Source organism: Pan paniscus, chromosome 5, assembly GCF_029289425.2.
Source record: "Pan paniscus chromosome 5, NHGRI_mPanPan1-v2.0_pri, whole genome shotgun sequence".
NCBI lineage: Eukaryota > Metazoa > Chordata > Mammalia > Primates > Hominidae > Pan > Pan paniscus.
In genome coordinates this window covers 160,135,220-160,153,901 of record NC_073254.2, presented here as the reverse complement: position 1 = coordinate 160,153,901, position 18,682 = coordinate 160,135,220, and positions in this window count along the sequence as shown.

The following is an 18,682-nucleotide window of genomic DNA, read 5'->3' as shown; positions in this document are numbered from 1 at the left end:
AGTGGGAAAGACCTGCCTCCACGATTCAATTACCTCCCACCAAGTGCCTCCCACAGATGTGGGAATTCAACCTGAGATTTGGGTGGAGACATAGCCAGACCATACCAGTGTTTACTTGGATATTTTCTCTTTTTTCCTTATTAATCCAGCTAGTGGTTTATCAATCTTCTGCAATCTTTAGACAAACCAGCTATTGCATTCTTGAGCTTTTGTGTCAATTTCTGCATCTCAATTTCTTCTGGTTCAGCTTGTATTTTTGTTATTTCTTTTCTTCTGTTAGTTCTGGGGTTGTTCTTATTTTTCTAATTCCTCTAGGTGCAACATTAGGTTGTGAATTTGAGCTCTTTCTAATGTTTTGATGTAGGCATTTAGTTCTGCAAACTTTCCTCTTAACACTGCTTCAGCTGTGTTCCAGAGATTTTGGTATGTTGTGTCTGTTTTCATTAGCTTCAAAGAATTTTTTTATTTCTGTGTTAATTTTGATCTTTACCCAAAGTCATTCAGGAGCAGGCTGTTTAACTTTCATGTAATTTTATGGTTTTGATAGATCTTCTTGGTATTGATTTCTTTTTTTATTGAACTGTGGGCTGAGAGTGTGGTTGATATAATTTTGCTTTTTTTGAATTTGTGCAGACTTGTGTTACGGCTGAGCATGTAGCTGATTTTAGATTATGTGCCACATGCAGATGAGAATAATGTATATTTTGTTGTTGGGTGGAGAGTTCTGTATGTCTATTAGGGCCAATTAGTCAAGTGTTGAGGTGAAGTCCTGAATATCTTTATTAGTTATCTTTCTTGATGATCTTTCTACTGCCATCAGTAGGATGCTGAAGTCCCCCACTATTATTGTGTGATTATCTAAACTGCTTCATAGATCTCTAAGAACTTGTTTTATGAATATAGGTGCTCCAATGTTGGGTGAATATATATTTAAGATGTAAGTCTCTTGTTAGATTGGATCTTTTATCATTATGTAATAATGCCCTTCTTTGCCCTATTCGATCACACTGATTTAAACTCTGTTTTATTTTATGTAATAGCCACCTCTGCTCTTTTTCGTTTTGTTTGCCTGATAGATCTTTCCTCTATCCCTTTACTTTGAGCCTATAAGTGTTATTACTTGTGAGAAAGGTTTCTTGAAGACAGCAGAAATTAGATCTTGCTTCTTTATCCAACTTGCTACTCAATGCCTTTTAAGTATGGCATGTAGCCCATTTATATTCAAGGTCAGTATTCATATGTGAGGATTTAATCCTGTTATGCTGTTAGCTAGTTGTTATGTAGATTTGATTGTATAGTTGTTTTATAATGTCAATGGACTATGTAATTAAGTGTGTTTTTGTGGTGGCAACTATTATTCTTTCATTTCCATGTTTAGCACTTCCTTTAGGACCTCTTGAAAAGCCTCTCTAATGGTAGTGAATTCCCTTAGCATTTGCTTGTCTGACAAGAATTTTGTTTCTCCTTCACTTACGAATCTTAGTTTGGTGGAATATGAAATGCTTGGTTGGAATTTCATTTCCTTAAGGGTGTCAAAAATAGGCCCCCAATCTCTTCTGGCTTGTAAGGGTTCCTCTGAAAGGTTTACTGTTAGCTCAATGGGTTTCCCCTTCTAAGTGACCTGCCCCTTCTTTCTACCTGCCTTTAAGATTTTCTCTTTCATGTTGACCTTGCAGACTCTGATGACCATGTGTCTTGGGGTAGTCATCTTGTAACAATCTCACAAGGTTTCTCTGAATTTCTTGACTTTGCATGGTGACCTCTATAGTAATATTGGGAAATTTTTCATGGGGACTATATCCATAAATAAGTTTTCCAAATTGCTTGTTCTTTCTCTTTCTCTTTCAGGAATGCCAATGATACCTAGATTTGGTCTCTTTTGGGAATCCTGTATTTCTCAAAGGTTTTGTTCATTTTTTAAAAATACTTTTTTTAAAAAAAAATTTTGTCTGCTGTGTTGCTTTGAGGGAGTGGTCTTCAAGTTCTGAGATTCTTTCTCACCTTGATCTATTCTTTTGTTAATGCTTCCAATTGTATTTTGACATTCCTATAGTGACTTTATTTCCAGAAATTCAGTTTGGTTTCTTTTTAAAATGGTTGTGGCATGTTTCAAATCTTGGATCACTTTACTGTTTTCCTTGGATTGGGTTTCTACATCTTCTATTGTATTTTGATGAGCTTTCCTGCCACCCAGATTCTGAATTCTAATTCTGACATTTCAGCCATTTCAATATGGTTAAGACCCATGGCTGGGAAGCTAGTGTAATCATTTGGAGATAAGAAGACACTGTGGCTTTTTAAGTTGCCAGAGTTCTTGAGTTGATCCTTTCTCATCTGTGAGGGCTGATGTTACTTTATCCTTTAAAGTTGCTGTTTTTCAGATGGGGCTTTTTTTTTTTATGTTCCTTATTGTACTTGAGGGTTTGACTATCGTACAAGTTGGGTATAGTTAAATGACTTCATTTCAGAGGGCCAAAGCTCAACTCCTCACTCCTGGGATGCATGCTGTAACTCTGGGTGGCTGGAACTGGACCTGTGACTTTGTCTTCTGGTCTCTTGAGGTCAAGTCCCATTTGAGCTGGAGAGGCCAACGTGCTCCCAGACCACTGTCAGCAGTACTCCATCAGGAGTGGCAGGGGTGCTGGGGGGAAGCTTTCTGGTGGGGGAAGTGGGGATGGCAGAGGCAGAAAGCACTCTGGTGGTTGGGGAATGGCAGTGGGGTTGTAGACAAACACACCCTGGTGGGAGGCTGTCAGAAAAAGTGCTCCAGTGGGGAAAGCAGGGACACTGCAGGGAGGACATAGTCCATCGGGGCACATAGAGAGCTTTCTATATCACAAAGTAATTTTCAGCACAATGATTTGTTTGATCCTGCTGCTACCCTTTGAATAGGCAGGGCATGTGCCTTTTCATCATTTTACACATAAGAAAGCTGAATCTTTTCAAAGTTAAATGATATTTCAATGTCACTTGGTAAAAAGTAGCAGATCAGTACTCAAAACTCAGACCTTGGACTCTGGGTCAATATTCCTTTTCTTCCCTGCCTTAACTCTGACAAGACAGTGTGATTCTGGATCAAATTCATAAAAGTGGTTTTCCTAAAAATTGTTTTAACTCATTACTGAATATCATGTCTAAAAAGTGATAAAAAGCCATAAAGTGCTACTTTCCCCCTAAATGAATGTGCAGCACATATTTATAAGCTTTTAGTACAATAATTTTATAACCAAACAGCTGCTGAAACAGTAAATTTTTATGACCAGTGTCTGAGTTTGTGTTTTCCTCCTAAATATGGTAAAATAAAGTTTTTGTGATACAATTTATCTAGTTCAGACACATTTAATAGAAGCATCAGCAAAAGGATGAGCAACAAAAGGAGAATTCATGAAATAAAATCACACTGGCAGTAGAGTTAAATAAAAACACATGTTGGTTACCTATTATTTTTACACATATCTGTGGTGACACCCTAGGGAAGCTTTCTGAGATTCTTTAAAGAGATCACAGCTAGGACTCTTTTAAAGCTACTTAGAATAGACATCCATCCTTAGCTCAGCATCCAGTTAACACACTAGTTGAACACCTTTCATGTAAGTGGCCCTGTGCTAGATATTATGACAAGATAACAATATGAATAAGACTTAGTCTCGATCTCTAGTTTACAATCAAAGAAGGGTGACATACATATATGCAGCCTTATAGATTATGAAGGAATATTTCATGGCAAGGAAATGAGCTGCCCTATAAGGTAATGAATGTCCTCTCCCTGGAGGTGTTCAAGCACAGGCTGGCCTTCCACTCAATGGCATTGTTATAACAGGGATTGATATGAGGCTAGAGAGTGGCAGTGAATCATTTCTAAGTGCACTTCCAATTTTAACATAAGCCCTAAAATAATATAGTTTACAGTTAAAGCTATAAAATAAACCCCTTCTTAAAGCATTCGCTTGCTGTTGTGTTAGTATTTTTGTTCCTGTTTATGATTTTCTTTATTCATTATTCATATGTCCTTCTGAAACACTTTTATTACTTCTTGAATGAAACATTTTCTGAAAGAGAAAAAGCTCGGCATGTCTTTTGAAATGGTAGTTTCATGCAAGATACATCATGTAGTTATTCCTAGTGACTTTCTTTTGGTTTTTCATTGAACAACTCACTAACATCTGATAAAACAGATTCCACCACCAGAATGCCCTGCAGTTAATGTTTATCACATTATTATTATATACTGGATCAAAGTATTGTATAAAAACTGAAATATGGTGTAATTAGTAGCTGAAAGCCTAACAAATGTAAAATAAATTTTAGGGAAATTAAAAATGTTATTTGGCACTGATTAGTACCATATACAGCATATTAAATTAAATAGCATCCCAATATGGTAACAATGTGTTTTTGGCAAGGTGAAGAGGTTGTGTTGTAAAAGGAATTTCCAGAAAAATGCATCATCTAGTTTACACTGAAACCTCAATTTACTATGGCAGGAGGCCATATTACAGAACTTTGCAGATTAGCAAGTAATTGACAAAACATTCAGAAATAATTTTTCTTAATTGTTGGTTGTTCGAGCAGTATATATTATTATATTTAGCACTCCTTATTTAATTTAATAAACTAAGGTGCTCTTTGTTGTAAACTAAAGTTTTCATTACACATTTTTAAGTTAATACACATGAAATTTGCTAAAAGATTTTCATGGTTAAATTTGTTACGGTTGACATAAAACTGCTCAGCCATTTGGAGGAAATGAATGTTTTTAATGTTGTATGCTCGAAAATGAGAATTACTGATTATTATTCATCCTAACAATATTCACTCCTCAAATTAAGAATTTAATACACCTTGATTGTCAGCTATACTAACATACTGAAACTTTTATTAGTGTATGTAAGTGAATTACATTTTTTTCTGCAAATCCATAGGTTTTCTTTCTATTGAAATGTTATATTTTTCCACTTGTCCAGCTTCTAAAGGAATAGAAAAGCCCAGTAAAGACTGCTGGATTTCACATAATGACTAACATCTATAAATTACTGCTGTCATATATAACCTCCTTGAAGAATGCATCATCCCTCTGCAAAAAATTCAAAAGTGATGGTTAAAATTTCAAAATATTAAAATACGAATGAAAACATGGCCAAATATTCACGAAGAAAGGGTGATGTCCTAGTCTGCTCAAGCTGCCGTAACAAAAAAAATACCAAATGTATTAAATAACAAAAAAATTATTTTCTTAAAGTTCTGATGGCTGGTAAGTTCAAAGTCAAGGTTCTTGTCAACTCAGTTCCTAATGAGGGCTCACTTCCAGGCTTGCAGACAACCACCTTTTGGCTGTGTCCTTACATGGTAAAGAGAAAGAGAGACAGTAAGCTATCTGGTGTTTCTTCTTATATGGGCACTAGTCCCTTACATTAAGTTATCACCAGTTTTGCTGTGATATATATAGAAACAGTGAAAGATTGGGGATGAGTGCCAGGAAAATTAGTTGGGGCCAATATAAGTTGCATCGGCTAAATAAAAGCTTTTCAGGCCTGCTCTTATGAGCTGAATGTTTACGTCCTTCCAAAATTCATATGTTGAAACTCTAACCTCTAATGTGATGGCATTTGAAGACGGGACCTTTGGGTGGTAATTAGGGTTGGGTGAGGCTCCATTTAATGTAATCTGCCCAGACCCAGTCTGTCCCTGATACTGGTTAACAGGAATATGTGGCATTTACAGTTATCTGCAGATAAGGGAAAGACTAATAAAAGATTTAAGCAAAACTCAAAATGGTTCTTATATTTAAATTTTAATACATGTAACTCTTTTAAAAGGTGAAGAATGATTAATTCACAGAAATAAAAAATAATCATATCAAATAAGCAGTAGACCAAAATGAGGAAGGAAGATGCCAAAAATTAAGTTACTATTATGGTTCTACTCTTCAATATCAATGTATAATCTTTTGGTTGTTACCAAAGAAAAGTTAGGTCAAAATAGCACAAACTATAAAAGAATTATATTGGCCCACCTAAGTAAAATGTTATGAACTTTTCTATCTATATTCAGAGAAAGCTTGCTTTGGCAGTTCACATTTCTGACCAAAACCCTCTCCTTTCCCCAGTTCTTCCTCCTTGGTATTCACTCCATTCTTAGCAACTTTCTGTCCTTGTGGTCTCACATTGTCTTACAATGTCTCCCAGGCTTCTATTCTTTTTCATTTATGTCACATAGATAAGAGCAAATGTCTCTACCATGGTTCTGTCAGAATAGTGAAAAAGTATATTTTACAGGAATTTCAGATAATGTTACCCCTCAGTTCCTTGCTCACATTTAGAATATAGGCCCTGAATCAATCACTCTGAACAGAGGAAGAGATGTGGTAGATTATTTTTAGCCAATGAGGCCTTACTTCTGTGGCTGAAGAGGCATCTAGTTTCCTCTGAAATATATGGGCTGCATGGGGAAATGAGAAAACCCCAATAAAAAGAAGAATATACTTTTATCAAGAGGAAAGGGGAATGGATGCTGGTGTCTAACAGAAATGTACATAACTGTGTCAAACATTTCTACCTTCTTACTAATCGTCTCTTTGTCTTTTAAGTAATTAATAGAAAAATCATCTGTGTAAAAATCAGTCTACAAAACTACTAAGCCAATTCTCATTCCTTCCATGAAGAGCCTCATCATCAAATGTGTTTATTACAAGAAGCTGCCTTCTCCCTTTCTCCTGCCAATTTAGAGTTCCAACATTCATGGAAAATGACCCAAGAAGTCACTGAACACAATCCCTTTGATAATGTACTCTACTGGTTAATACTTAAAAAATAATCTCAAAAGTAAATGGCTTTCTATCCAATAGTAGAATGAGATAATAATGCATACAGCCCCACCACTAATTAAATTATATTCTACAATTCTCTTACCTTTCCAAAGCAAACCACATGCTTCAGTTCCTCAGTTTTTGGTTCTCTGTTTTTCTAATTGGGCCCCTGAGTTAATTAGTATGAGTCCAAATATAAGTCAGTGGGTACGTAAAATATGTGAATAGATGAACAGGTACAAATTATTAACCTGGCATAAGGGTGTTTGTGACTTCAGATTCTCCATGCAAAATCATATATAATAAGGCTTCACTAAGTAGAGAAGAGGTCATTGCACAAATTAGAGCTGTGCTGGATATTTTCCATTTGTTCCTCCAGATTCACTGCCCTCATTTCTGCACCCTGGCCTGTGTTCCAGTACCTCATCTGTACAGACTGAATCTATTCTTTTGCTCTTCTGATTCCCGGTTGGGTTTGGCCATTAAAAGGCACCAGCAGGAAATAAGTAAGGACGTAGAGAATAATGTCATAGAAATTCTTTACCCAGCTCTCTCTCCTCTAGTAATTCGCCATGGGTCGGCTGTGTCCCTCTATACAATTTCACTGCTCTAATTAACAGGCCTTTCTCATAGAGCTATTCTGGTTCCAGTAACTCTTCCTGTCTCAGTTATTTCAAAGCTAGGATTAGGGGCTTCCTATTCTGGCTAGCCCAAGGGCTGGAATGCTGGATTCCTTAAGTCATGCACACATTTCATAGTCCACTAACTAAACTCCTTCAACCCACCTGGTAGAATGTGCCATCCACTTCCTGTCAAGACCATGAATGACACCAAAGGTCAGTTAGGATATAGGAACAATATGGGAAACAGTGAGTTGTACTCAGCAAAAAGTGGGACTGGCCTAACTAAACTAGACAGAAATATTAAGGAAAGTGAAAAGTAAAGTGGAATCACCAGGAGAAGGGCAGTTAATAAAGGCCCCAAATCCAGAGGACTTTAGAGTTTGATTAATAAGAAAAAAAAAATTAGAAAAGTTTTATAAGTATAATCAGAGCATGTTGAAAGTACAATTTCATTATATTCCTTTTGTTTTTTGTTTGTTTGTTTCTTGGCTTGTTTGTTTTGAGACAGCGTTTTGCTCTTATTGCCCCAGCTGGAGTGCAATGGTATGCTCTCGGCCCACGGCAAACTCCACTTCCTGGGTTCAAGCTATTCTCCTGCCTCGGGCTCCCAAGTAGCTGGGGTTATAGGCACATGCTACCACGCCCAGCTAATTTTGTGTTTTTAGTAGAGGCAAGGTTTCATCATGTTGGTCAGGCTGGTCTTGAACTCCTGACCTCAAGTGATCTGCCCACCTCATCCTTCCAAAGTGCTGGGATTACAGGCATAAGCCACTGTGCCCAGCCTATTCCTTTTGTTTTTTACAGTAAAATGGTGCTGAAAAGACTGAAGGATTCAAAGATAATTTAGACAATCCTAAAGACATCTGGGCAAAAACTGATACAAGCCTGAGTCATGAGGCTGACAAAAAGTAAAGATGAATCACAAGGGACACATGGGATCTCTTAATTATAGAGAATAAGAAACATGAGGGGATGGGATTTATAGGGTAATCATATAATTTATCCAAAGCAGAACACTTTTGGAAGTGATTTTTAAAAATTCCATTAATATTTCAGGTAAGAAAATAGGTATATTCCAGGATGGTTTCCATCAAACAGAGACATATAGTCAGTTTAGGAATAAACCATTTTTAGATTATAAACCTGAATTCTTCAGAAATAGATTTGATTTTTGTGCAATTGAGAAATTGAGCAATAAAGTAAAGTATGTGGGAGTTGGGAAAAGAGATAAAAGGGCCATTTTTTTTTGGACATAAGATTGGAAATTCCCAGCTCAAAGAGCATTTGATAGTACAAGGCCAAACTAATGGTCAGTTGAGAACATGAGACAAGAAATAGAAATTGAAATCTTGTCAACATAAACAATGAATCTGCTCTACCACAGAGGTAATTTCTCTGGTAGAAACTCTCTCCTTCTTAACTATTTATGTCTGTGAATTATTTTCTCTGCTGCAATCTAAGATTCTTTGGGGCAGTGCCAGCTTCTAATTCACTTTTGTAAACCATTAGGTTTAGCATAATGCTGCATATGGAAAAGATGCTAATAAATACTTGTTGAGTTATAGGTGTGTTTTACTTAGGCCACCTAAATAGTGCATCTGTTACTGTGTCTCTGTCCTGCCATGGCTTTGCCATGCCTCATCCTTCACCTAAACAAAGCCTGCTACTATTCAATATGCTTTGCCATGTAGAAATAAAGAAGAGTCTAAGAATTAATGTCAGCTAGGGACTGAGCTATAGTAAGATCTGTGTTGCTTGAAAGTGAGCTGGAGGCCGGGTGCAATAGATCACACCTGTAATTCCAGCACTTTGGGATAGCCCAGGAGTTGGAGACCAGCCTAGGCAACACAGCAAGGCCCCCATCTTTACAAAATTTTTTTTTTAATTAGTCAGGTGTGGTGGTGTGCACCTGTAGTCCCAGGTAAAAAGGAGGAGGCTGAGGTCGGAGGATTGTTTGGGCCCAAGAGGCCAAGGCTGTAGTGAGTTCTGATTGTGCCACTGCATTCCAGCTTGGGTGACAGAGAAAGACCCTGTCTCAAAAAAAAAGAAAAAAGGAAAGTGAGCCAAAATATAAATTAATTTAACTGTGTCGCACATAAAGGTCTCATGTCTTTACTGAGCAATGGAGTAGACAAAGGTTTTGTTGTGACACTGATTAAGTAGTGTTACATATTTATATGCGATATTTTTAAAATTTTTTTATTTATTTTTGAGGAGATATTTTTGAGGTGTTGGAAAATATTCTTTTTTATTTTAATAAGAATGCACTGAGCACGGTGGCTCACGCCTGTAATCCCAGCACTTTGGAAGGCCCAGGTGTGCAGATTACCCAAGGTCAGGAGTTCAAGACCAGCCTAGCCAACATGGTGAAACCCTGTCTCTACAAAAATGCAAAAATTAGTCGGGCATGATGGTGATGCCTGTAGTCTCAGCTACTCAAGAGGCTGATGCAGGAGAATCGCTTGAACCTGGGAGGCAGAGGTTACAGTGAACCAAGATCACACCATTCCACTCCAGCCTGGGTGAAAGAGCAAGACTCTGTCTCAAAAATAAATAAATAAATAAATAAATACATACATACATACATACATACATACATACATAAAATAAAAATAAATGGAGGAATTTTTTAAGTATTAATAACACTTTGATAACCCAGGTCAGTGTCTGACCTCTAACAAAGTGAACACCAGCGGGCTACTTACTCTCATGTTTTTAGCAATTGGTTTTATAGATATAAGTAATGTCTTTCCCATTCATTTTACTTTTTTAAAAGCAGGGGCCATTCCTTTATTTGCCATTAAAACCTAATTCCCTGTTCTGTATCTAACTGGCTTCTGTAGCCAATAAACGTGAAGTACATCCTGATAGATGATGTTATTCCTTATCTGGCAAAAATGTAGCAAGTGTTTGAAATGTTGCTAGGTGAAAAGCATGAGATATGGATTTTGAGGGTCAGGAATTACAAAAATAAATAAAATATATTCCCTGACCTCACAGAGTTATAAATTGTTATGGTGACTTACCTGTGTGATTGTTTTCCCACAACACTTTATGACAGAAATGGAAATGTCACAAACGCTGTAGAGTCTCTCCGTCTCTCTCCTGCCCTTTTTCCTTCCTCGTATTTAAGATATCTATTTTCAGAGCATGTCAATATTGAATATTCATTAATTTTCAAAGTCCTGGGTTTTTGCCAGTTTAGATTTAGTTGACGTTCCATTACCCTGTTGAACAGATTTCACGGCTCTCTAATCAAATTAGCTCACTTCTAAACACAAACATTTTTATAAGACACTTGCCCAAAGCAATTGTGACTTAGCTCCCATCTTATTTTTTAAATAAAAAATTGAACAGCGGGTTATTAAGTTCAGCACATCACCTGCTGTGCAAAGAGACCAACACACACGAGTTGCAGCCAATCTTCCTACAGCATTTCTCACACACACTGTAGATCAGAGAGTTGTTACACCACTAATATTCAAAGCCCCCTGGATTTCAATTATACTTTATTTATTATCTTAGCTGCTCCACCATTTGCAATGCACAGTAATCTTCTACACATTTGCTGCCTCCACCTTAATGGTTGTGAAGTATCTGCTATGATGCATTTTGTCATTTAATATTAGGTTTACTATGCAAAACATAGCTAAATCTTGACAGGCCCCATAAAAACTCATCCTAAATGAACCATTATATTGTATGCTGTCAATGTAGACTAAAAAAAATACAGTGCCACTCCACAAAGCTTACAGAAGCAGCAGAAAATAGTGAGTGGTGTTAGTTCCAAAAAGAGCCTATAGCTACATATTATGTGCTTGACAGGATTTATTGTTATTATAAACAACCAATCAGGATATTGGGTGAGCATAACTGGGAAAATGACAACAATTAAAATTTAATTCAGTTCAGAAAGTAGTTTTTGAATTCTTACAGAGGATTAAATTTTTAACAAGGTCTGGATTCTGCCCTCCACAAGTTTGGCAAATGTAGAGGGAGAAAAAGAGGTTCCCATCTGACCATAAACAAGGCAAACTGTAACACAGGGTGAAACAGACCCATAAATACAAGACTGCGGCAGGCCCAAGTAGTGGCAATTAATTGCAGACCCCAGGACTATTGGTGAGTGGTGTGCTCATGATTCCTGAGGCCTGTTCATCTTTTCAAGGGTTCCAAAATGCAGGGCTGTGAACCTATTATGTTGGAATCATGGAGAGCAGTAGGTTCTGGGATCCTTGGCACTTGACAAGACACTGTAGGCACAAAGGTGGTTTGCTATCTAGTCTGTGTCCAAATCTCCATGAGAGTCATAAGTAAACAGATTGACCTGCCCTGTCCAAGAGCTGCTTACATCCCAGAGTACAGTATATACTTTAAGAAACATGCTGGGTGAATCAGATGTTTAGCTGGTCATTGAAGGCACAACTGTGCTGCTGAGACTTGCCAGATGTTGGAGATCCTACCACCTCACAGTCACCATGATGGCATATTCTCTGTTCCTGACAATCCCCAGCTCAATAAAATTCATTCACTAGTCTCCCACCCTTCAGTAAGCACGTTTGTGCCCGAGCTAGCAACTACATCATTGAAGTACAAGTGCTGCATTACTTCTTTAGCTCTGCCCCAATAAGCATCTCATCTCCTCCAGATAACTCAGCATCCTAAAGCATAAAAAGGAGCTGGTTCAAAGTTATCAATACCAAAAATCATCTTTCTCTATATGACATATATGTGATACATATCTTATTACATTTACATACAGTAGACTTAAAAATAATGAGGCTATGTATACTGTTTTCCCTAGAAAACAAAATTGAACCCCTATAGGGTAACCCATGGAAATCTAATGATAGTCTTTTGTAGATAATGACATAGTCTTTAATGCCATACCTTAAAAAGTGAATCTTTTTTTTTTTTTGAGACAAGGTCTGGCTCTACGGCCCAGGCATGATCTCAGCTCATTGCAACCTCAACCTCCCAGGCTCTAGCCATCCTTCCACCTCAGCCTCCCGAGTAGCTGGGACTATGGGCACACACCACCACCCCCAGCTAATTTTTTTATTTTTAGTAGAGATGGGGTTTCATCATGTTGGCCAGCCTGGTCTTAAACTCAAGAGCTCCAGTGACCTGCCTGCCTCAGCCTCCCAAAGTGCTGAGATTACAGGTGTAAGCCACTGCACCTGGCCAAAAATGTTATTCTTATAGTGACATATTTACATATTAAGTGTAAAGCTCTATTCAGCAATCTGGTCTGGTGAGTCAGGGACTCTTTAAAATTTAGTTTGATTTAAGTGACTTGAGGATTGCGCCATTTGCTACAGATTTAACCCGCATTCTGCCTTCAAGGTATATTCTGTGGTCATCACGTAGTTGCTTACTAATACTTGGCTCATGGCTTTTAACAGGCAGATTCCAAACCAACAATGGTTGGTTGTATCTTCTATTTCTTGTTTATTTGTGACTACATATTAACAGTCTTCCTGAAAAAAAAAATGCTAGATAAAATAAAAATAAACATGCGTTTTAAGTAAATAGAAAAAGGTAAATAATCTCAACATTTTTGATCAAAAATTAAAGGGTTTTAGGATGCCAAGCTGGGAAGCTGCACTGAAGCCACCGCAGTCTCGGGATACTTACTGTTCCAATAATCTAGAATCTTGAATGTTAGGAGCAAAGCCAGAGAAGAAAGATAAGACATCGTGGTCCAAACAGACAGTTTATTCAATACCACCTGAATAAAGTTGGAGCATTGAAAGGCCTTCAAGCTCAGTGTGAAGATGGACTAAGGAAAATCCATCCTCCAGGAAGGAGATGTCACAGGAAACTTATCTGTCTTAGAAAGGACTCTTGGTGGAAAAATATAATAAAATAGAAAAAATCTGCTCTAAAAATGTGTAACTCACGCCTGCCTTTACACTGATAGGGATTTGAATTTATAGCTCTTGCAATTAACTAAATCTCAAGTTAAACAATTAAGTTGGTCCTGTGTTGGTAGGCTCCAAAGTCCTCTCTATAAGAATTCATAACCACTGAGACTACATGCAGCACAAAAAGACAAACCCCAACCAGACATGAACTCCAATACAGAAAGAACTATGCCAATGAGAGGTGTAGTGAGCAGAAAGAACATATGATTGAATTAGACAAGCAAGGAGTTTAGCTATTCCAACTACCAAATGTGCATTTTGGAGTAAGTGCATTTGATTTTTCTTTTTTAAAATAAATGAATTTAGAGCATGAATAAGACAAAAGGTATTTTCAAGCAAAATTGGAAATGCTTTTAAAAGAATAAAACAGAATCTTTGTATAAGAGCATATAAAATTTACAGGCCCATATCCACGTAAACCCCACTTAGTTTTTAAGAAAAAAAACCTTTGTAGAACCTTAGAGGATCCTTTTATGATTCTTAACAATCAAGATCTTCCCCCTCACCATTGTAACCACTACCTTGACTTATAGAATAATTATTCCCTTAATTTACTCACAGTTTTCTTAATATAATATTTAGCTTTGTTTATATCTAAATTCTACATACACAGAACTGTACTTTATTCATTTGGTTATTCCTATTTTGCTCAAAATTAGTCTTTCTGATATTCATATATGTTCACAATTACAGCTGTAATACACTCACTTTTATTATTATGTGGTAATTCATTTGTGTGTATACACACACACGCACATATGCTATGATCAACATTTAATTCTCGTGTTAATGACTGAAACAGAATTCCAGGAGTAGAAATATAAACATTGGAAGTATTTAATTAAAATTACTACTAAATAATTAGAAGTAATGTTAAACAGAAGATTTAATATATAAAAACAGAGAATTGTTGCATTCAAGGATAGATCAACAGAAATTATGTAAAATGCAGCAGAGAGAAACATGATAAAGGTTAAAAGCTCTACAGGATAGAATGAAAGGGTATAACATATTGATGTGGTTTGGCAGTGTCCCCACACAAATCTCATTCTGAATTCCCACGTCATGGGAGGGACCTGGTGCCAGGTGATTGAATCATAAGGATGGGTCTTTCCCGTGCTGTTCTCGTGGTTAATAAGTCTCAGGAGATCTGATGGTTTTTTGTTTTTTTTTTTTTTTTTTTGAGACGGAGTCTCACTCTGTCACCCAGGCTGGAGTGCAGTGGCACGATCTCAGCTCACTGCAAGCTCCGCCTCCCGTGAACTGCAAGTTCACGCCATTCTCCTGCCTCAGCATCCTGGGTAGCTGTGACTACAGGCGCCTGCCACCACACCCGGCTAATTTTTTGTATTTTTAGTAGAGACGGGTTTTCACTGTGTTAGCCAGGATGGTCTCAATCTCTTGACCTCGTGATCCACCCACCTCAGCCTCCCAAAGTGCTAGGATTACAGGCGTGAGCCCCCATGCCTGGCTGATCTGATGATTTTAAAAGGGGGGACCAGGCACAGTGGCTCAAGCCTGAAATCCCAGCTCTTTGGGAGGCTGAAGCAGGCAGATCACATGGAGTTCGAGACCAACCTGGCCAATATGGTGAAACCTCATCTCTACTAAAAATACAAAAATTAGCCGGGCATGATGGCGTGTGCCTATAGCCCCAGCTACTTGGGAGGCTGAGGCAGAAGAATCACTTGAACCCAGGAGGCAGAGGTTGCAGTGAGCCAAGACTGCAGCAATGCACACTCCAGCCTGGGCAACAGAGCAAGACCCCATCTCAAAAAAAAAAAAAAAAAAAAAAGGGTGGGGGAGTTTCCCTGCACAAATTCTCTTCTCTTGTTTGCCACCATGGGAAACATGCTTTCACCTTCCACCATGATTGTGAGGCCTCCTCAGCCACATGGAACTGTAAGTCCAATAAACCTCTTTCTTTTGTAAATTGCCCAGTCTCAGGTATGTCTTCATCAGCAACATGAAGATGGACTAATACAGTAAATTGGTACCAGTAGAGCAGGGTGCTACTGAAAAGATACCTGAAAATGTGGAAGCGACTTTGGAACTGGGTAACAGGCAGAGACTGGAACAGTTTGGAGGGCTCAGAAGACAGGAAAATGTGGGAAAGCTTAGAACTCCCTAGAGAGTTGCTGAATGGCTTTGACCAAAACGCTGATAATGATATGGACAATAAAATCCAGGCTGAGGTGGCCTCAGATAGAGATGAGGAACTTGTTGGGAACTGGAGCAAAGGTGATTCTTGTTATGTTTTAGCAAAGAGAATGGTGGCATATTGCCCCTGCCCTAAAGATTTGTGGAACTTTGAACTTCAGGGAGATGATTTAGGGTATATGGCAGAATAAATTTCTAAGCAGAAAAGCATTCAAGAGGTGACTTGGGTGCTGTTAAAGGCATTCTGTTTTAAAAAGGAAACACGGCATAAAAGTTTGGAAAACTTGCAGCCTGACAATGCTGTAGCAAAGAAAATCCTATTTTCTGAGAAGAAATTCAAGCTTCAAGCTGGCTGCATAAATTTGCATAAGTAACAAGGAGCTGAATGTTAATCACCAAGACAATGAGGAAAATGTCTCCAGGAAATGTCAGAGACCTTTTCAGTAGCCCCTTTCATTACAGGCCTGGAAGTTTAGAAAGAAAAAATGGTTTCATGGACTGGGCCCAGGGTCCCTCTGCTGTGTACAGTCTAAGGACTTGGTGTCCTGCATCCCAGTCGCTCCAGCCATGACTAAAAGAGTCAAAGTACAGCTCAGGCTGTTGCTTCAGAGGGTGGAAGCCCCAAGCCTTGGCTGCTTCCACATGGTGTTGAGGCTGTGGGTGCACAAAAGTCAAGAATTGAGGTTTGGGAACCTCCGCCTAGTTTTCACAGGATGTATGTAAACACCTGAATGTCCAGGTAGAAGCTTGCTGCAGGGGCATGGCTGTCATGGAGAACCTCTGCTAGGGTGGTACGGAAGGGAAATGTGGGGTCAGAACCCCCACACTGAGTCCCTACTGTGGCACTGCCTAGTGGAGCTGTGAGAAGAAGGCCACCATCCTCCAGACCCCAGAATGATAGATCCACTGACAGCTTGCACCATGTGCCTGGAAAAGCCACAGACACTGAACACCAGCCTGTGAAAGCAGCTGGGAGGGAGGCTTTACCCTGCAGAATCACAGGGGTGGAGCTACACAAGACCATGGGAACCCACCTCTTGCATTAGCATGACCCGGATGCAAAACATGGAGTCAAAGGAGATCATTTTGGAGCTTTAAGATTTGACTGCCCTGATGGATTTCAGACTTGCATGAGGCCTGTAGCCCCTTTGTTTTGGCTAATTTCTCCATGTAGAATGGCTGTATTTACCCAATGCCTATATCCCCATTGTATCCAGGAAGTAACTTACTTGCTTTTGATTTTACAGGCTCGTAGGTGGAAGGGACTTGCCTTGTCTCAGATGAGACTCTGTACTGTGGACTTTTGAGTTAATGCTGAAATGAGTTAAGACTTTGGGGGACTGGTGGGAAGAGATGATTGGTTTGGAAATGGGAGGACAGGAGATTTGGGAGGGGCCAGGGGTGTAATGATGTGGCCTGGCAGTATCACCACCCAAATCTTGGATTCCCATGTGTTTTGGGAGGAGGAACCCAGTGGGAGGTGAATGAATCATGGGGGTGAGTCTCCTGTGATATTCTCGTGATAGTTAATAAGTCTCAGGAAATCTGATGGTTTTAAAAAGAGAAGTTTCCCTGCACAAACTCTCTTCTCTTGTCTACCGCCATGTGAAACATGCCTTTCACCTTCCACCATGATTGTGAGGCCTCCCCAGCCACATGGAACTGTAAGTCCATTAAACCTCTTTCTTTTGTAAATTGCCCAGTCTCAGGTATGTCTTTATCAGCAGCATGAAAATAAACTAATACACATATATTTAATCAGATATCTACAGAGATAGAACAGAGATAATGGGGACTATACAGACTATTTTAAAGTGTTTCCCAGAAATTAAAAAATGAATATTTAGATTGAAATGCACAGCAAACCTCAAGAAGAAAATGTCATTATCATAATATATGAGGAAAAACAAATTATGTCAAAAATAAACCCAGCTCAAAGAAAATATTTCAGTAAAATTCAGAAAGAAAAAGGTGAAATAAAACATCTTAGCTGAGATATAAAACAGATTACCTACAAGGAAACACAAATTAAAATGGCAGAGGAGTTCTCAACAACAACAATCAAAGATATGAGATAATAATACAATATCTTCAAAATTGATAGAGAAAAGCAAATCAGAATTTTAAAGCCAAGCACATTATCTTTCAAGAGTGAAAGTAAAATAAAAATATTTTCAGATAAGGAAACAAGGATCTTGCCAACAACAGAATCTTGCTAATGGGAATTCTAAAGGAAATAATTTAAAAACAAAGACAATTATCCCAGAAGGAGGATCTGAGTCGCAAGAAGAAATGGTGAGAAAATATATTCTCATATATTTTGGCAATACAAACGATTATTTAGTATATAAAATAATATCAATGTTAAATTTATGAGATACTCAAAGAGATTAAAAGCCCCTTCAAGATTAACACATACAATATGTGGAGAGTATAGTTAGAATTCAAGAATTTTCTAATATTTTCATTGCTTAAGAAGAGTGTGAACTTAAGCTTTTAGTTAATTTTGTCTAAATTATAATAGTAAACCTTCCAAACTAAAGTTGGTTTAAGGGAATTATAATAAGTGACAACAGTAGCAGCACTAGCAACGATAAAAACAACCCCAAAAAGGAAGAAAGTGAAATAAAATGATCAAAAAAGTATGCCAACTGAATATTGTAAAATAATTCAATAATGTATCAGATATCATAACAAAAGTAAATCGACTCAGGCATCAATAAGCAAAGATGATCAGATTGTAATTAAAAATAGAAAATTCTTTCCTGTGCTATTTATAAATTCCTCTTAAAAATCACAAGTTTTTAAGTAAAAGAATAAAAATTATATAGCAATAAACACTAAAGAAAATAATGCAGAAATAGTTATAGTGTGGCATCAGGAGGAATACTAGAGTCTCAATAAATAATGTAAAAGATGTGTTCACCAGAAGTAAAAACATTCTAAACTTATCTGAAGAAATGACATAGACTCAAAATATATAAAGCAAAAACTGACACAATATAAAGAAGATTTAACTGATTTACCATTTTAGTGAGAGAATTTAACATTCTTCTTCTAGTAATCAAAATTTGAAGCAAACAAAGAATTAGTGACAATTCAGAAGATTTGACAACATAATTAGGTAGCTTGGTATAATGCACATACATATATACAGAACCCTATAA